The sequence below is a fragment of the Salmo salar genome, chromosome ssa07 (assembly GCF_905237065.1).
Source record: "Salmo salar chromosome ssa07, Ssal_v3.1, whole genome shotgun sequence".
In the NCBI taxonomy this organism is placed as follows: domain Eukaryota; kingdom Metazoa; phylum Chordata; class Actinopteri; order Salmoniformes; family Salmonidae; genus Salmo; species Salmo salar.
Window position 1 is genome coordinate 67,792,269 of NC_059448.1, and position 20,718 is coordinate 67,812,986.

The 20,718-nt window shown below is 50.9% G+C and overlaps 1 pseudogene; it reads left to right on the top strand.

Moving 5' to 3' along the window:
• Positions 1-12,402: 12,402 nt before the first annotated feature.
• LOC123743826 (stimulated by retinoic acid gene 8 protein homolog) overlaps positions 12,403-20,718 on the top strand; it is a 98,517-nt pseudogene continuing 90,201 nt past the window's right edge.

Below are 20,718 nucleotides of genomic sequence, written 5' to 3' on the forward strand. Positions count from 1 at the left end.
CAGTATTTACTCAGTACTATATCTTCAGAGGTACAGGCTTCTCTGTGCTCCAGTAGTTGGTACCAACATGTAGTAATAACATAGTACAAACAAAGTACAAATATATGGTGTATTGTAACTGAGTAAATATTACTGTGGAAGGGTTGATTGAATATGGTCCCTCCTCGTCCTTCACCATCTCACCCAGGCCAGAGATGATAAGTGTGTATGATCTCGTAAGCCATAATGCCATTGTTACACGTCAGGGGTAGGTGGGAGAAGAGATGCCCAAACACCTCCAAAATGAAGGTACACATTGTATTTCAGGGTGCTTCATAGTATCTGAGTTAACGTTTGCTTGGCTCTTCTCAGTTTAATTCCATAAGTGTAACACCGACGTTCACTGAGGTAGTGTTCTCCCTGTGAGCCAGTCAGCCGTCCTGTCCCAATCCGTTAGTAGAGTATTCAGCCAGCCGTCCTGTCCCAGTCCGTTAGTAGAGTATTCAGCCAGCCGTCCTGTCCCAGTCCGTTAGTAGAGTATTCAGCCAGCCGTCCTGTCCCAGTCCGTTAGTAGAGTATTCAGCCAGCCGTCCTGTCCCAGTCCGTTAGTAGAGTATTCAGCCAGCCGTCCTGTCCCAGTCCGTTAGTAGAGTATTCAGCCAGCCGTCCTGTCCCAGTCCGTTAGTAGAGTATTCAGCCAGCCGTCCTGTCCCAGTCCGTTAGTAGAGTATTCAGCCAGCCGTCCTGTCCCAGTCCGTTAGTAGAGTATTCAGCCAGCCGTCCTGTCCCAGTCCGTTAGTAGAGTATTCAGCCAGCCGTCCTGTCCCAATCCGTTAGTAGAGTATTCAGCCAGCCGTCCTGTCCCAGTCCGTTAGTAGAGTATTCAGCCAGCCGTCCTGTCCCAGTCCGTTAGTAGAGTATTCAGCCAGCCGTCCTGTCCCAGTCCGTTAGTAGAGTATTCAGCCAGCCGTCCTGTCCCAGTCCGTTAGTAGAGTATTCAGCCAGCCGTCCTGTCCCAGTCCGTTAGTAGAGTATTCAGCCAGCCGTCCTGTCCCAATCCGTTAGTAGAGTATTCAGCCAGCCGTCCTGTCCCAGTCCGTTAGTAGAGTATTCAGCCAGCCGTCCTGTCCCAGTCCGTTAGTAGAGTATTCAGCCAGCCGTCCTGTCCCAATCCGTTAGTAGAGTATTCAGCCAGCCGTCCTGTCCCAGTCCGTTAGTAGAGTATTCAGCCAGCCGTCCTGTCCCAGTCCGTTAGTAGAGTATTCAGCCAGCCGTCCTGTCCCAATCCGTTAGTAAAGTATTCAGCCAGCAGTCCTGTCCCAATCCGTTAGTAGAGTATTCAGTCAGCCGTCCTGTCCCAGTCCGTTAGTAGAGTATTCAGCCAGCCGTCCTGTCCCAATCCGTTAGTAGAGTATTCAGCCAGCCGTCCTGTCCCAGTCCGTTAGTAGAGTATTCAGCCAGCCGTCCTGTCCCAGTCCGTTAGTAGAGTATTCAGCCAGCCGTCCTGTCCCAATCCGTTAGTAAAGTATTCAGCCAGCAGTCCTGTCCCACTCCGTTAGTAGAGTATTCAGTCAGCCGTCCTGTCCCAGTCCGTTAGTAGAGTATTCAGTCAGCCGTCCTGTCCCAGTCCGTTAGTAGAGTATTCAGCCAGCCGTCCTGTCCCAATCCGTTAGTAGAGTATTCAGCCAGCCGTCCTGTCCCAATCCGTTAGTAGAGTATTCAGCCAGCCGTCCTGTCCCAGTCCGTTAGTAGAGTATTCAGCCAGCCGTCCTGTCCCAGTCCGTTAGTAGAGTATTCAGCCAGCCGTCCTGTCCCAGTCCGTTAGTAGAGTATTCAGCCAGCCGTCCTGTCCCAATCCGTTAGTAGAGTATTCAGCCAGCCGTCCTGTCCCAGTCCGTTAGTAGAGTATTCAGCCAGCCGTCCTGTCCCAGTCCGTTAGTAGAGTATTCAGCCAGCTGTCCTGTCCCAGTCTGTTAGTAGAGTATTCAGCCAGCCGTCCTGTCCCAGTCCGTTAGTAGAGTATTCAGCCAGCCGTCCTGTCCCAGTCCGTTAGTAGAGTATTCAGCCAGCCGTCCTGTCCCAGTCCGTTAGTAGAGTATTCAGCCAACCGTCCTGTCCCAATCCGTTAGTAGAGTATTCAGCCAGCCGTCCTGTCCCAATCCGTTAGTAGAGTATTCAGCCAGCCGTCATGTCCCAGTCCGTTAGTGGAGTATTCAGCCAGCCGTCCTGTCCCAATCCGTTAGTAGAGTATTCAGCCAGCCGTCCTGTCCCAGTCTGTTAGTATAGTATTCAGCCAGCCGCCCTGTCCCAGTCTGTTAGTAGAGTATTCAGCCAGCTGTCCTGTCCCAGTCCGTTAGTAGAGTATTCAGCCAGCCGTCCTGTCCCAGTCCGTTAGTAGAGTATTCAGCCAGCCGTCCTGTCCCAGTCCATTAGTAAAGTATTCAGCCAGCCGTCCTGTCCCAGTCCGTTAGTATTCAGCCAGCCGTCCTGTCCCAATCCGTTAGTAGAGTATTCAGCCAGCCGTCCTGTCCCAATCCGTTAGTAGAGTATTCAGCCAGCCGTCCTGTCCCAATCCGTTAGTAGAGTATTCAGCCAGCCGTCCTGTCCCAATCCGTTAGTAGAGTATTCAGCCAGCCGTCCTGTCCCAATCCGTTAGTAGAGTATTCAGCCAGCCGTCCTGTCCCAATCCGTTAGTAGAGTATTCAGCCAGCCGTCCTGTCCCAGTCCGTTAGTAGAGTATTCAGCCAGCCGTCCTGTCCCAGTCCGTTTGTAGAGTATTCAGCCAGCCGTCCTGTCCCAGTCCGTTAGTAAAGTATTCAGCCAGCCGTCCTGTCCCAGTCCGTTAGTATTCAGCCAGCCGTCCTGTCCCAATCCGTTAGTAGAGTATTCAGCCAGCCGTCCTGTCCCAATCCGTTAGTAGAGTATTCAGCCAGCCGTCCTGTCCCAGTCCGTTAGTAGAGTATTCAGCCAGCCGTCCTGTCCCAATCCGTTAGTAGAGTATTCAGCCAGCCGTCCTGTCCCAATCCGTTAGTAGAGTATTCAGCCAGCCGTCCTGTCCCAGTCCGTTAGTAGAGTATTCAGCCAGCCGTCCTGTCCCAGTCTGTTAGTAGAGTATTCAGCCAGCCGTCCTGTCCCAGTCCGTTAGTAGAGTATTCAGCCAGCCGTCCTGTCCCAATCCGTTAGTAGAGTATTCAGCCAGCCGTCCTGTCCCAGTCTGTTAGTAGAGTATTCAGCCAGCCGTCCTGTCCCAGTCTGTTAGTAGAGTATTCAGCCCATCTCTCTGTGTGTCTGTGAGAGTGGATTAACGTCATGTCTGTCACCATACATCCCTAAAGGCACCCTATTCCCTATGCAGTGCACTGGGATTTACTTTGACCAGTAGGGCTCTGGTCAAAAGTAGTGCACTATATAGGGAATAGGGTGCCAATTGGGATAAAAGCTTGATCATCATCCATCCAGTACCTTTGTTGAAACGTTCCTCCTAAAACAAAGCTGCCAAATTGGTTTGAAGCCAAAAGTTGTGTTTCTCTGTGTGTTTAACTGGTTTAAGTGTTTCAGTTTAAACCTCGTCCCTTTACAATGTTACATTGTTGTTTTTATTGGAAAATGATATTTGTTTAATTGTTGATATCTTCAGAAGATCATAAGAGTTGTGGAATAAACTGAAAACCAGATGTAGTTGTTTTGTTGATGGTTGAATGTTGCTACATGGACATTGGCCTTTTCTCATTTGGGAAAAAGTCCGTCCCCCGTCCCTTCTCCTACGCCCACCCTCCTCCCTCCTGTCCCCTCTCCTCTGCCCCCCCCCCCTCCGTCCTGTCCCCTCTCCGTTCTGTCCCCTCTCCTCTGCCCCCCCCTCCCTCCGTCCTGTCCCCTCTCCTCTGTCCCCCCCCTCCGTCCTGTCCCCTCTCCTCTGTCCCCCCCCTCCGTCCTGTCCCCTCTCCTCTGCCCCCCCCTCCCTCCGTCCTGTCCCCTCTCCTCTGTCCCCCCCCTCCCTCCGTCCTGTCCCATCTCCCACCCTCCTCCGTCCTGTCCCCTCTCCTCCCCTCCCTCCGTCCTGTCCCCTCTGCCCCCCCTCCCTCCATCCTGTCTTCTCTCCCCGTCCCCTCCGTCCTGTCTTCTCTCCTCTGTCCGCCCCTCCCTCCGTCCTGTCCCCTCTCCTCCCCTCCCTCCGTCCTGTCTTCTCTCCCCGTCCCCTCCGTCCTGTCTTCTCTCCCCCGTCCCCTCTCCTCTGTCCCCTCCCTCCGTCCTGTCCCCCCCTCCCCCTCCTGTCCCCTCTCCTCTGTCCCCCCCTCCCTCCGTCCTGCCTTCTCTCCCCCGTCCCCTCTCCTCTGCCCCCCCCTCCCGTCCTGTCTTCTCTCCCAGTCCCTTCTCCTCCGTCCTGTCTTCTCTCCCCCGTCCCCGGAGAGAGGATGCAGGAGAGAGAGGATGGAGGAGAGAGACGATGGAGGAGACAGAGGATCCAGGAGAAAATCTAATTGAGATAAGGCCATTGACATTATAAATGACATGTGTCTCAGCTGCCTCTGGGTGGCGACATTTACCACCGTTTCATATGAACAGCACGGAAAGAGGAAGACATGACCAACCAAACACTATCACACCGCCATACTAAATCAATGGAATCTCAATGGAGAATTCAAAACTGTCTGCTTTTATCATTCGAAGCAGTCTTTATTATAAGCCTTATAGTAAAGGGACTAAGGCCTTGGTAAAACAGTCTTTATTATAAGCCTTATAGTAAAGGGACTAAGGCCTTGGTAAAACAGTCTTTATTATAAGCCTCATAGTAAAGGGACTAGGGCCTTGGTAAAACAGTCTTTATCATAAGCCTTATAGTAAAGGGACTAAGGCCTTGGTAAAACAGTCTTTATTATAAGCCTCATAGTAAAGGGACTAGGGCCTTGGTAAAACAGTCTTTATCATAAGCCTTATAGTAAAGGGACTAGGGCCTTGGTAAAACAGTCTTTATTATAAGCCTTATAGTAAAGGGACTAGGGCCTTGGTAAAACAGTCTTTATTATAAGCCTTATAGTAAAGTGACTAGAGCCTTGGTAAAACAGTCTTTATTATAAGCCTTATAGTAAAGGGACTAAGGCCTTGGTAAAACAGTCTTTATTATAAGCCTTATAGTAAAGGGACTAGAGCCTTGGTAAAGCAGTCTTTATTATAAGTCTTATAGTAAAGGGACTAGGGCCTTGGTAAAACAGTCTTTATTATAAGCCTTATAGTAAAGGGACTAGAGCCTTGGTAAAACAGTCTTTATCATAAGCCTTATAGTAAAGTGACTAGGGCCTTGGTAAAACAGTCTTTATTATAAGCCTTATAGTAAAGGGACTAGAGCCTTGGTAAAACAGTCTTTATTATAAGCCTTATAGTAAAGGGACTAGAGCCTTGGTAAAACAGTCTTTATTATAAGCCTTATAGTAAAGGGTTTAGAGCCTTGGTGATAATACAAAAACGATAGTTAATTTAGGGTAAAAAGTGTAGACTGATTCCATAATATTAACTCTGAAAATTAGTCAAGGCATTTTGATGTAGATATAATTGTGAAAGACATAACGTGGGCAGTGCTCAGGCTGGGCAGAATAAAGTTACTCTCTCCTTCCTGACTGGACATCAACCACTTTTAAAATACCGGTAAGTAAATACGGTGGATCAGCTAAGAATATGACCAAACACCATTTTTTTTTTTTTACCGTTTTAAATAAAAGTGTGACTTTCGATATCACAAACAATGTCGCTAGCTAGCTAAATGATCGACCTGGCGGAGTTGTTTCAACACGACAACACGACAACTTACTGACCTCTGCTACCCTGCTTCTGCTACCCTGCTTCTTCTACCCTACTACTCCTACCCTACTTCTTCTACCCTACTGCTTCTACCCTGCTTCTGCTACCCTGCTGCTTCTACCCTACTGCTCCTACCCTACTGCTTCTACCCTACTGCTGCTACCCTGCTGCTATCTACTGTGCTACCCTGCTTCTTCTACCCTACCTCTGCTACCCTGCTGCTTCTACCCTGCTGCTTCTACCCTACTGCTGCTACCCTACTTCTGCTACCCTACTGCTGCTACCTACTTCTTCTACCCTACTGCTGCTACCCTACTGCTGCTACCCTACTGCTACTGCTTCTACCCTACTGCTGCTACCCTACTTCTGCTACCCTACTGCTGCTACCTACTGCTGCTACCTACTGCTGCTACCCTACTGCTGCTACCCTACTTCTGCTACCCTACTGCTGCTACCTACTGCTGCTACCTACTGCTGCTACCCTACTGCTGCTACCGACTGCTGCTACCCTACTGCTGCTACCTACTGCTGCTACCCTACTGCTGCTACCTACTGCTGCTACCTACTGCTGCTACCCTACTGCTTCTACCCTACAGCTGCTACCGACTGCTGCTACCTACTGCTTCTACCTACTGCTGCTACCCTACTGCTTCTACCCTACTGCTTCTACCCTACTGCTGCTACCCTACTTCTACTACCCTACTGCTGCTACCCTACTTCTGCTACCCTACTGCTGCTACCCTACTGCTGCTACCTACTTCTGCTACCCTACTGCTACTACCCTACCGCTGCTACCCTACCGCTGCTACCTACCGCTGCTACCCTACCGCTTCTACCCTACCGCTCTACCCTACTGCTGCTACCCTACTGCTGCTATTTACTGCTGCTACCTACAGCTGCTACCCTACTGCTTCTACCCTACCGCTGCTACCCTACCGCTGCTACCTACTGCTGCTATCTACTGCTGCTACCCTATCACTGCTACCAACTGCTTGTACCCTACTGCTGCTACCTACCCTACTACCCTATCACTGCTACCAACTGCTTCTACCCTACTGCTGCTACCCTACCGCTGCTACCAACCGCTGAAACCTACCGCTGCTACCCTACCCCTGCTACCTACAGCTGCTACCTACTGCTGCTATCTACTGCTGCTACCTACCACTTCTACCTACTGACTGCTGCTACCCTACCTCTTCTACCCTACCGCTTCTACCCTACAACTTCTACCCTACTTCCTCTACCCTACTGCTGCTACCCTACTTCTGCTACCCTACTGCTGCTACCTACTCCTGCTACCCTACTGCTGATACCCTACTTCTTCTACCCTACTGCTCCTACCCTACTGCCTCTACCCTACTGCTGCTATCTACTGCTTCTACCCTACTGCTGCTACCTTACTGCTGCTACCTACTGCTGCTACCTTACCCCTGCTACCATATCGCTCCTACCCTACTGCTGCTACCTACTGCCGCTTCTACCCTACCTCTGCTACCCTACTGCTGCTACCTACTTCTGCTACCCTATCGCTGCTACCCTACCTCTTCTACCCTACCGCTGCTACTTGCCGCTGCTACCTGCCGCTGCTACCCTACCACTGCTACCAACCGCTGCTTCTACCCTACCACTTCTACCTGGCGCTGCTACCCTAACGCTACTACCCTACCGCTTCTACCTGCCGCTGCTACCTACTGCTGCTGCTACCCTACTGCTGCTACCTACTGCTGCCTCTACCCTACCGCTGCTGCTACCCTACCATTGCTACCAACCGCTTCTACCTACCGCTGCTCCTACCCTACCGCTTCTACCTGCCGTTTCTACCCTACCACTGCTACCCTACCACTGCTACTCTACCACTGCTACCCTACCACTGCTACCCGCCGCTTCTACCTGCCGCTTCTACCCTACCGCTGCTACCTACCGCTGCTACCCTACCGCTGCTTCCCTTCCGCTGCTACTCTACTGCTGCTACCTGCAGCTTCTACCTGCCGCTGCTACTCTACTGCTGCTACCTGCCGCTGCTACCTACCGCTGCTAACTACTACTGCTGCTACCTACCGCTTCTACCCTACCGCTTCTACCCTACCGCTTCTACTCTACCGCTGCTACCCTACCGCTGCTACCGGCCGGTGCTACCTGCCGCTCCTACCCTACCGCTGCTACCTACCGCTGCTACCCTACCGCTGCTACTCTACCGCTGCTACCTACCGCTGCTTCCCTTCCGCTGCTACTCTACCGCTGCTACCTGCCGCTGCTACCTGCCACTGCTACTCTACTGCTGCTACCTGCCGCTGCTACCCTACCGCTGCTACTCTACCGCTGCTACCTGCCGCTGCTACCTACTGCTGCTACCTACTGCTGCTAACTACTACTGCTTCTACCCTACTGCTGCTACCTACTGCTGCTGCTACCTACTACTGCTAACTACCGCTGCTAACTACTACTGCCTCTACCCTACTGCTGCTACCTACTGTTGCTGCTACCTACTGCTGCTACCTACCGCTGCTAACTACCGCTGCTACCTACCGCTGCTACCTACTAATGCTAACTACCGCTGCTGCCTACTACTGCTTCTACCCTACTGCTGCTACCTACTGCTGCTGCCTACCGCTTCTACCCTACTGCTGCTACCTACTGTATCTCCATACCGCTGCTACCTACTGTATCTCCATACCGCTGCTACTACTGTATCTCCATACCGCTGCTACCTACTGTATCTCCATACCGCTGCTACCTACTGTATCTCCAAACCGCTGCTACCTACTGTATCTCCATACTGCTGCTACCTACTGTATCTCCATACTGCTGCTACCTACTGTATCTCCATACTGCTGCTACCTACTGTATCTCCATACTGCTGCTACCTACTGTATCTCCATACTGCTGCTACCTACTGTATCTCCATACTGCTGCTACCTACTGTATCTCCATACCGCTGCTACCTACTGTATCGCCATACTGCTGCTACCTACTGTATCTCCATACTGCTGCTACCTACTGTATCTCCATACTGCTGCTACCTACTGTATCTCCATACTGCTGCTACCTACTGTATCTCCATACCGCTGCTACCTACTGTATCTCCATACTGCTGCTACCTACTGTATCTCCATACTGCTGCTACCTACTGTATCAGCCTACCGCTCCTACCTGCCGCTGCTACCCTACCGCTTCTACCCTACTGCTGGTACCTGCCGCTTCTACCTACTGCTGATACTACCCTACTTCTGCAACCCTACTGCTGCTACCTACTGCTGCCTCTACCCTACCGCTGCTGCTACCCTACCACTGCTACCCTACCGCTGCTACCCTACCACTTCTACCTGCCGCTGCTACCTACTGCTGCTGCTACCCTACCACTGCTACCAACCGCTGCTTCTACCCTACCACTTCTACATGGCGCTGCTACCCTAACGCTACTACCCTACCGCTTCTACCTGCCGCTGCTACCTACTGCTGCTGCTACCCTACTGCTGCTACCCTACTGCTGCTACCTACTGCTGCCTCTACCCTACCGCTGCTGCTACCCTACCACTGCTACCAACCGCTTCTACCTACCGCTGCTCCTACCCTACCGCTTCTACCTGCCGTTTCTACCCTACCACTGCTACCCTACCACTGCTACTCTACCGCTGCTACCTACCGCTGCTACCCTACCGCTGCTTCCCTTCCGCTGCTACTCTACTGCTGCTACCTGCAGCTTCTACCTGCCGCTGCTACTCTACTGCTGCTACCTGCCGCTGCTACCTACCGCTGCTAACTACTACTGCTGCTACCTACCGCTTCTACCCTACCGCTGCTTCCCTTCCGCTGCTACTCTACTGCTGCTACCTGCAGCTTCTACTCTACCGCTGCTACCCTACCACTGCTACCCGCCGCTTCTACCTGCCGCTTCTACCCTACCGCTCTACCTACTGCTGCTACTACCCTACTTCTGCAACCCTACTGCTGCTACCTACTGCTGCTACCCCTACCGCTGCTTCCCTTCCGCTGCTACTCTACTGCTGCTACCTGCAGCTTCTACCTGCCGCTGCTACTCTACTGCTGCTACCTGCCGCTGCTACCTACCGCTGCTAACTACTACTGCTGCTACCTACCGCTTCACCCCTACCGCTTCTACCCTACCCTACTCTACCGCTGCTACCCTACCGCTGCTACCGGCCGGTGCTACCTGCCGCTCCTACCCTACCGCTGCTACCTACCGCTGCTACCTACCGCTGCTACTCTACCGCTGCTACCTACCGCTGCTTCCCTTCGCTGCTACTCTACCGCTGCTACCTGCCGCTGCTACCTGCCACTGCTACCTACTGCTGCTACCTGCCGCTGCTGCCTACCGCTGCTACTCTACCGCTGCTACCTGCCGCTGCTACCTACTGCTGCTACCTACTGCTGCTACCTACTGCTGCTAACTACTACTGCTTCTACCCTACTGCTGCTACCTACCGCTGCTGCTGCCTACTACTGCTAACTACCGCTGCTAACTACTACTGCCTCTGCCCTACTGCTGCTACCTGCTGCTGCTGCACCTACTGCTGCCTACCGCTGCTAACTACCGCTGCTACCTCGCTGCTACCTACTAATGCTAACTACCGCTGCTACCTACTAGCTGCTACCCCTACTGCTGCTACCTACTGCTGCTGCTACCTACCGCTTCTACCCTACTGCTGCTACCTACTGTATCTCCATACCGCTGCTACCTACTGTATCTCCATACCGCTGCTACCTACTGTATCTCCATACCGCTGCTACCTACTGTATCTCCATACCGCTGCTACCTACTGTATCTCCATACCGCTGCTACCTACTGTATCTCCATACCGCTGCTACCTACTGTATCGCCATACTGCTGCTACCTACTGTATCTCCATACCGCTGCTACCTACTGTATCTCCATACTGCTGCTACCTACTGTATCGCCATACTGCTGCTACCTACTGTATCTCCATACTGCTGCTACCTACTGTATCTCCATACCACTGCCACCTACTGTATCTCCATACTGCTGCTACCTACTGTATCTCCATACTGCTGCTACCTACTGTATCTCCATGCTGCTACCTACTGTATCTCCATACTGCTGCTACCTACTGTATCAGCCTACCGCTCCTACCTGCCGCTGCTACCCCACCGCTTCTACCCTACCACTGGTACCCTACCGCTTCTACCCTACCGCTGCTATCTACCGCTGCTTCTACCCTACCGCTTCTACCTGCCTCTTCTACCCTACCGCTGCTACCCTACCACTTCTACCTGCCGCTGCTACCTACCGCTTCTACCCTACCGCTGCTACCCTACCACTTCTACCTGCCGCTCTACCTGCCGCTGCTACCCTACCTCTGCTGCCCTACCGCTACTACCTGCCGCTGCTACCACCGCTGCTCACCTACTGCTGCTAACTACTACCGCTGCTACCTACTACTGCTAACTACCGCTGCTAACTACTACTGTTGCTACCCTACTGCTGCACCTACTGCTGCTACCTACTGCTGCTAACTACTACTGCTTCTACCCTACTGCTGCTAACTACTATTGCTGCTACCTACTACTGCTGCTGCCTACCGCTGCTGCTCCCTACTACTGCTAACTACCGCTGCTAACTACTACTGCTTCTACCCTACTGCTGCAACCTACTGCTGCTACCTACTGCTGCTACCTACCGCTGCTAACTACCGCTGCTACTTACTGCTGCTGCTACCTGCTGCTACCCTACCACTGCTACCCTACCTCCATACTGCTGCTACCTGCTGCTGCTACCTACCGCTGCTACCTACTACTGCTAACTACCGCTGCCATCTACTACTGCTTCCTACCCTACTGCTGCCTGCACGCTGCTGCCCTGCCGCTTCTACCCTACCGCTGCTACCTACTTCTGCTACCTACTGTATCTCCATACCGCTGCTACCTACTGTATCTCCATACCGCTGCTACCTACTGTATCGCCATACTGCTGCTACCTACTGTATCCGCCATACTGCTGCTACCTACTGTATCTCCATACCGCTGCTACCTACTGTATCTCCATACCGCTGCTACCTACTGTATCTCCATACCGCTGCTACCTACTGTATCTCCATACCGCTGCTACCTACTGTATCTCCATACTGCTGCTACCTACTGTATCTCCATACCGCTGCTACCTACTGTATCTCCATACTGCTGCTACCTACTGTATCTCCATACTGCTGCTACCTACTGTATCTCCATACTGCTGCTACCTACTGTATCTCCATACTGCTGCTACCTACTGTATCTCCATACTGCCGGTTGAGGAGACGGTTAGAGTCTACCGCGGTTCATGTAGCTACATCCTGCATGAAAAATAACACACACACACAAGATCATTTGCCATAACAATTAACAGAAAACGTGGGCAGTTTTATAACATACATTTATAAAGGATTTCAAAGGTAAGGAAGTAACATATTAAGGTCTTTGGCTATATTTTCGAAATCTATACTAACAGTAGCTAAAACGTTAGCTAGTTAACCATTAGCATCTAACGTGACCGTTAGCCATCAGTGCTAGGTCGCCATCTTGTTTTCCCCCCTCCCGATCGATATATAACCCTAACAACGGGAAGAGAAACAACTCGATTAACCAGTGTGGTGTCGCATTTTACCGTCCATCAGGATGTCCAGTCGAGGTTGTGCGGGTCCGTCTGGGCTCGGAGGAAGCGGGACACCGAGGAGCACCAGAAGGAGAGGAGACGGGCTCTGCAGGCCCGACACCGAGCCAACCTAGCCACTCTGTTCGAGACGCTCAAAACCGTCGTCTGTCCCACATCCAACAAGATGCCTGCTAAGGTAGCTAACTAGATGGCTAGCAATCTGAACTATCATCCTGTCCTCTCCTTCATGTGTAGCTACTGGTGTCAAAACATTTTTGGTCAGTTACTATGGAGCAACTAGTTAGCTAGCTAACTGTTGCTGGGTAGAGAGGGTGTGATTTGGGGCTAGCTAACTAACTGTTGCTGGGTAGAGAGGGTGTGATTTGGGGCTAGCTAACTAACTGTTGCTGGGTAGAGAGAGTGTGATTTGGGGCTAGCTAACTAACTGTTGCTGGGTAGAGAGGTGTGATTTGGGACTAGCTAGCTAACTGTTGCTGGGTAGAGAGGGTGTGATTTGGGGCTAACTGTTGCTGGGTAGAGAGAGTGTGATTTGGGGCTAGCTAGCTGTTGCTGGGTAGAGAGGGTGTGATTTGGGGCTAGCTAACTAACTGTTGCTGGGTAGAGAGGGTGTGATTTGGAGCTAGCTAACTAACTGTTGCTGGGTAGAGAGGGTGTGATTTGGGGCTAGCTAACTAACTGTTGCTGGGTAGAGAGGGTGTGATTTGGGGCTAGCTAACTAACTGTTGCTGGGTAGAGAGGGTGTGATTTGGAGCTAGCTAACTAACTGTTGCTGGGTAGAGAGGGTGTGATTTGGGGCTAGCTAACTAACTGTTGCTGGGTAGAGAGGGTGTGATTTGGAGCTAGCTAACTAACTGTTGCTGGGTAGAGAGGGTGTGATTTGGAGCTAGCTAACTAACTGTTGCTGGGTAGGGAGAGAGTGTGATTTGGGGCTAGCTAACTAACTGTTGCTGGGTAGAGAGTGTGATTTGGGGCTAGCTAACTAACTGTTGCTGGGTAGAGAGAGTGTGATTTGGGGCTAGCTAACTAACTGTTGCTGGGTAGAGGGTGTGATTTGGAGCTAGCTAACTAACTGTTGCTGGGTAGAGAGAGTGTGATTTGGGGCTAGCTAACTAACTGTTGCTGGGTAGAGAGGGTGTGATTTGGGGCTAGCTAACTAACTGTTGCTGGGTTGAGAGAGTGTGATTTGGGGCTAGCTAACTAACTGTTGCTGGGTAGAGAGGGTGTGATTTGGGGCTAGCTAGCTAACTGTTGCTGGGTAGAGAGAGTGTGATTTGGGGCTAACTGTTGCTGGGTAGAGAGAGTGTGATTTGGGACTAGCTAGCTAACTGTTGCTGGGTAGAGAGGGTGTGATTTGGGGCTAACTGTTGCTGGGTAGAGAGGTGTGATTTGGGGCTAGCTAGCTGTTGCTGGGTAGAGAGGGTGTGATTTGGGGCTAGCTAACTAACTGTTGCTGGGTAGAGAGGGTGTGATTTGGAGCTAGCTAACTAACTGTTGCTGGGTAGAGAGGGTGTGATTTGGGGCTAGCTAACTAACTGTTGCTGGGTAGAGAGGGTGTGATTTGGGGCTAGCTAACTAACTGTTGCTGGGTAGAGAGGGTGTGATTTGGAGCTAGCTAACTAACTGTTGCTGGGTGAGAGGGTGTGATTTGGGGCTAGCTAACTAACTGTTGCTGGGTAGAGAGGGTGTGATTTGGAGCTAGCTAACTAACTGTTGCTGGGTAGAGAGGGTGTGATTTGGAGCTAGCTAACTAACTGTTGCTGGGTAGAGAGGGTGTGATTTGGAGCTAGCTAACTAACTGTTGCTGGGTAGGGAGAGAGTGTGATTTGGGGCTAGCTAACTAACTGTTGCTGGGTAGAGAGGGTGTGATTTGGGGCTAGCTAACTAACTGTTGCTGGGTAGAGAGGGTGTGATTTGGGGCTAGCTAACTAACTGTTGCTGGGTAGGGAGAGGGTGTGATTTGGGGCTAGCTAACTAACTGTTGCTGGGTAGAGAGGGTGTGATTTGGGGCTAGCTAACTAACTGTTGCTGGGTAGAGAGGGTGTGATTTGGGGCTAGCTAACTAACTGTTGCTGGGTAGAGAGTGTGATTTGGGGCTAGCTAACTAACTGTTGCTGGGTAGAGGGTGTGATTTGGAGCTAGCTAACTAACTGTTGCTGGGTAGAGGGTGTGATTTGGAGCTAGCTAACTAACTGTTGCTGGGTAGAGAGAGTGTGATTTGGGGCTAGCTAACTAACTGTTGCTGGGTAGAGAGTGTGATTTGGGGCTAGCTAACTAACTGTTGCTGGGTAGAGAGGGTGTGATTTGGGGCTAGCTAACTAACTGTTGCTGGGTAGAGAGGGTGTGATTTGGAGCTAGCTAACTAACTGTTGCTGGGTAGAGAGGGTGTGATTTGGAGCTAGCTAACTAACTGTTGCTGGGTAGAGAGGGTGTGATTTGGAGCTAGCTAACTAACTGTTGCTGGGTAGGGAGAGAGTGTGATTTGGGGCTAGCTAACTAACTGTTGCTGGGTAGAGAGGGTGTGATTTGGGGCTAGCTAACTAACTGTTGCTGGGTAGAGAGGGTGTGATTTGGGGCTAGCTAACTAACTGTTGCTGGGTAGGGAGAGGGTGTGATTTGGGGCTAGCTAACTAACTGTTGCTGGGTAGAGAGGGTGTGATTTGGGGCTAGCTAACTAACTGTTGCTGGGTAGAGAGGGTGTGATTTGGGGCTAGCTAACTAACTGTTGCTGGGTAGAGAGAGTGTGATTTGGGGCTAGCTAACTAACTGTTGCTGGGTAGAGGGTGTGATTTGGAGCTAGCTAACTAACTGTTGCTGGGTAGAGGGTGTGATTTGGAGCTAGCTAACTAACTGTTGCTGGGTAGAGAGAGTGTGATTTGGGGCTAGCTAACTAACTGTTGCTGGGTAGAGAGAGTGTGATTTGGGGCTAGCTAACTAACTGTTGCTGGGTAGAGAGGGTGTGATTTGGAGCTACCTAACTAACTGTTGCTGGGTAGAGAGTGTGATTTGGGGCTAGCTAACTAACTGTTGCTGGGTAGAGAGAGTGTGATTTGGGGCTAGCTAACTAACTGTTGCTGGGTAGAGAGTGTGATTTGGGGCTAGCTAACTAACTGTTGCTGGGTAGAGAGGGTGTGATTTGGAGCTAGCTAACTAACTGTTGCTGGGTAGAGAGGGTGTGATTTGGGGCTAGCTAGCTAACTGTTGCTGGGTAGAGAGGGTGTGATTTGGGGCTAGCTAACTAACTGTTGCTGGGTAGAGAGGGTGTGATTTGGAGCTAGCTAACTAACTGTTGCTGGGTAGAGAGGGTGTGATTTGGGGCTAGCTAACTAACTGTTGCTGGGTAGGGAGAGAGTGTGATTTGGGGCTAGCTAGCTAACTGTTGCTGGGTAGAGAGGGTGTGATTTGGAGCTAGCTAACTAACTGTTGCTGGGTAGAGAGAGTGTGATTTGGGGCTAGCTAACTAACTGTTGCTGGGTAGAGAGAGATTTGGGGCTAACTGTTGCTGGGTAGAGAGGGTGTGATTTGGGGCTAGCTAACTAACTGTTTCTAGGTAGAGAGGTGTGATTTGGGGCTAGCTAACTAACTGTTGCTGGGTGGAGAGGGTGTGATTTGGGGCTAGCTAACTAACTGTTGCTGGGTAGAGAGGTGTGATTTGGGGGCTAGCTAACTAACTGTTGCTGGGTAGAGAGGTGTGATTTGGGGCTAGCTAACTAACTGTTGCTGGGTAGAGAGAGTGTGATTTGGGGCTAGCTAACTAACTGTTGCTGGGTAGAGAGGGTGTGATTTGGGGCTAGCTAGCTAACTGTTGCTGGGTAGAGAGGGTGTGATTTGGGGCTAGCTAGCTAACTGTTGCTGGGTAGAGAGGGTGTGATTTGGGGCTAGCTAACTAACTGTTGCTGGGTAGAGAGGGTGTGATTTGGGGCTAGCTAACTAACTGTTGCTGGGTAGAGAGGGTGTGATTTGGGGCTAGCTAACTAACTGTTGCTGGGTAGAGAGGGTGTGATTTGGAGCTAGCTAACTAACTGTTGCTGGGTAGGGAGAGAGTGTGATTTGGGGCTAGCTAACTAACTGTTGCTGGGTAGAGAGAGTGTGATTTGGGGCTAGCTAACTAACTGTTGCTGGGTAGAGAGAGTGTGATTTGGGGCTAGCTAACTAACTGTTGCTGGGTAGAGGGTGTGATTTGGGGCTAGCTAACTAACTGTTGCTGGGTAGAGAGAGTGTGATTTGGGGCTAGCTAACTAACTGTTGCTGGGTAGAGAGTGTGATTTGGGGCTAGCTAACTAACTGTTGCTGGGTAGAGAGGGTGTGATTTGGAGCTAGCTAACTAACTGTTGCTGGGTAGAGAGGGTGTGATTTGGGGCTAGCTAGCTAACTGTTGCTGGGTAGAGAGGGTGTGATTTGGGGCTAGCTAACTAACTGTTGCTGGGTAGAGAGGGTGTGATTTGGAGCTAGCTAACTAACTGTTGCTGGGTAGAGAGGGTGTGATTTGGGGCTAGCTAACTAACTGTTGCTGGGTAGGGAGAGAGTGTGATTTGGGGCTAGCTGGCTAACTGTTGCTGGGTAGAGAGGGTGTGATTTGGAGCTAGCTAACTAACTGTTGCTGGGTAGAGAGGGTGTGATTTGGGGCTAGCTAGCTAACTGTTGCTGGGTAGGGAGGGTGTGATTTGGGGCTAGCTAACTAACTGTTGCTGGGTAGAGAGGGTGTGATTTGGAGCTAGCTAACTAACTGTTGCTGGGTAGAGAGGGTGTGATTTGGGGCTAGCTAACTAACTGTTGCTGGGTAGAGAGGGTGTGATTTGGAGCTAGCTAACTAACTGTTGCTGGGTAGAGAGGGTGTGATTTGGAGCTAGCTAACTAACTGTTGCTGGGTAGAGAGTGTGATTTGGGGCTAGCTAACTAACTGTTGCTGGGTAGAGAGAGTGTGATTTGGGGCTAGCTAACTAACTGTTGCTGGGTAGAGAGAGTGTGATTTGGGGCTAGCTAACTAACTGTTGCTGGGTAGAGGGTGTGATTTGGAGCTAGCTAACTAACTGTTGCTGGGTAGAGAGAGTGTGATTTGGGGCTAGCTAACTAACTGTTGCTGGTAGAGAGGGTGTGATTTGGAGCTAGCTAACTAACTGTTGCTGGGTAGAGAGGGTGTGATTTGGGGCTAGCTAGCTAACTGTTGCTGGGTAGAGAGGGTGTGATTTGGGGCTAGCTAACTAACTGTTGCTGGGTAGAGAGGGTGTGATTTGGAGCTAGCTAACTAACTGTTGCTGGGTAGAGAGGGTGTGATTTGGGGCTAGCTAACTAACTGTTGCTGGGTAGGGAGAGAGTGTGATTTGGGGCTAGCTAGCTAACTGTTGCTGGGTAGAGAGGGTGTGATTTGGAGCTAGCTAACTAACTGTTGCTGGGTAGAGAGAGTGTGATTTGGGGCTAGCTAACTAACTGTTGCTGGGTAGAGAGAGATTTGGGGCTAACTGTTGCTGGGTAGAGAGGGTGTGATTTGGGGCTAGCTAACTAACTGTTGCTGGGTAGAGAGAGTGTGATTTGGGGCTAGCTAACTAACTGTTGCTGGGTGGAGAGGGTGTGATTTGGGGCTAGCTAACTAACTGTTGCTGGGTAGAGAGAGTGTGATTTGGGGCTAGCTAACTAACTGTTGCTGGGTAGAGAGAGTGTGATTTGGGGCTAGCTAACTAACTGTTGCTGGGTAGAGAGAGTGTGATTTGGGGCTAGCTAACTAACTGTTGCTGGGTAGAGAGAGTGTGATTTGGGGCTAGCTAACTAACTGTTGCTGGGTAGAGGGTGTGATTTGGAGCTAGCTAACTAACTGTTGCTGGGTAGAGAGAGTGTGATTTGGGGCTAGCTAACTAACTGTTGCTGGTAGAGAGGGTGTGATTTGGAGCTACCTAACTAACTGTTGCTGGGTAGAGAGTGTGATTTGGGGCTAGCTAACTAACTGTTGCAGGGTAGAGAGAGTGTGATTTGGGGCTAGCTAACTAACTGTTGCTGGGTAGAGAGTGTGATTTGGGGCTAGCTAACTAACTGTTGCTGGGTAGAGAGGGTGTGATTTGGAGCTAGCTAACTAACTGTTGCTGGGTAGAGAGGGTGTGATTTGGGGCTAGCTAGCTAACTGTTGCTGGGTAGAGAGGGTGTGATTTGGGGCTAGCTAACTAACTGTTGCTGGGTAGAGAGGGTGTGATTTGGAGCTAGCTAACTAACTGTTGCTGGGTAGAGAGGGTGTGATTTGGGGCTAGCTAACTAACTGTTGCTGGGTAGGGAGAGAGTGTGATTTGGGGCTAGCTAGCTAACTGTTGCTGGGTAGAGAGGGTGTGATTTGGAGCTAGCTAACTAACTGTTGCTGGGTAGAGAGAGTGTGATTTGGGGCTAGCTAACTAACTGTTGCTGGGTAGAGAGAGATTTGGGGCTAACTGTTGCTGGGTAGAGAGGGTGTGATTTGGGGCTAGCTAACTAACTGTTGCTGGGTAGAGAGAGTGTGATTTGGGGCTAGCTAACTAACTGTTGCTGGGTGGAGAGGGTGTGATTTGGGGCTAGCTAACTAACTGTTGCTGGGTAGAGAGAGTGTGATTTGGGGCTAGCTAACTAACTGTTGCTGGGTAGAGAGAGTGTGATTTGGGGCTAGCTAACTAACTGTTGCTGGATAGAGAGAGTGTGATTTGGGGCTAGCTAGCTAACTGTTGCTGGGTAGAGAGGGTGTGATTTGGGGCTAGCTAGCTAACTGTTGCTGGGTAGAGAGGGTGTGATTTGGAGCTAGCTAACTAACTGTTGCTGGGTAGAGAGAGTGTGATTTGGGGCTAGCTAACTAACTGTTGCTGGGTAGAGAGAGTGTGATTTGGGGCTAGCTAACTAACTGTTGCTGGGTAGAGAGGGTGTGATTTGGGGCTAGCTAACTAACTGTTGCTGGGTAGAGAGAGTGTGATTTGGGGCTAGCTAACTAACTGTTGCTGGGTAGAGAGGGTGTGATTTGGGGCTAGCTAGCTAACTGTTGCTGAGTAGAGAGAGTGTGATTTGGGGCTAACTGTTGCTGGGTAGAGAGAGTGTGATTTGGGACTAGCTAGCTAACTGTTGCTGGGTAGAGAGGGTGTGATTTGGGGCTAACTGTTGCTGGGTAGAGAGAGTGTGATTTGGGGCTAGCTAGCTGTTGCTGGGTAGAGAGGGTGTGATTTGGGGCTAGCTAACTAACTGTTGCTGGGTAGAGAGGGTGTGATTTGGAGCTAGCTAACTAACTGTTGCTGGGTAGAGAGGGTGTGATTTGGGGCTAGCTAACTAACTGTTGCTGGGTAGAGAGGGTGTGATTTGGGGCTAGCTAACTAACTGTTGCTGGGTAGAGAGGGTGTGATTTGGAGCTAGCTAACTAACTGTTGCTGGGTAGAGAGGGTGTGATTTGGGGCTAGCTAACTAACTGTTGCTGGGTAGAGAGGGTGTGATTTGGAGCTAGCTAACTAACTGTTGCTGGGTAGAGAGGGTGTGATTTGGAGCTAGCTAACTAACTGTTGCTGGGTAGGGAGAGAGTGTGATTTGGGGCTAGCTAACTAACTGTTGCTGGGTAGAGAGAGTGTGATTTGGGGCTAGCTAACTAACTGTTGCTGGGTAGAGAGGGTGTGATTTGGGGCTAGCTAACTAACTGTTGCTGGGTAGAGAGGGTGTGATTTGGAGCTAGCTAACTAACTGTTGCTGGGTAGAGAGGGTGTGATTTGGGGCTAGCTAACTAACTGTTGCTGGGTAGGGAGAGAGTGTGATTTGGGGCTAGCTAGCTAACTGTTGCTGGGTAGAGAGGGTGTGATTTGGAGCTAGCTAACTAACTGTTGCTGGGTAGAGAGAGTGTGATTTGGGGCTAGCTAACTAACTGTTGCTGGGTAGAGAGAATTTGGGGCTAACTGTTGCTGGGTAGAGAGGGTGTGATTTGGGGCTAGCTAACTAACTGTTGCTGGGTAGAGAGAGTGTGATTTGGGGCTAGCTAACTAACTGTTGCTGGGTGGAGAGGGTGTGATTTGGGGCTAGCTAACTAACTGTTGCTGGGTAGAGAGAGTGTGATTTGGGGCTAGCTAACTAACTGTTGCTGGGTAGAGAGAGTGTGATTTGGGGCTAGCTAACTAACTGTTGCTGGATAGAGAGAGTGTGATTTGGGGCTAGCTAGCTAACTGTTGCTGGGTAGAGAGGGTGTGATTTGGGGCTAGCTAGCTAACTGTTGCTGGGTAGAGAGGGTGTGATTTGGAGCTAGCTAACTAACTGTTGCTGGGTAGAGAGAGTGTGATTTGGGGCTAGCTAACTAACTGTTGCTGGGTAGAGAGAGTGTGATTTGGGGCTAGCTAACTAACTGT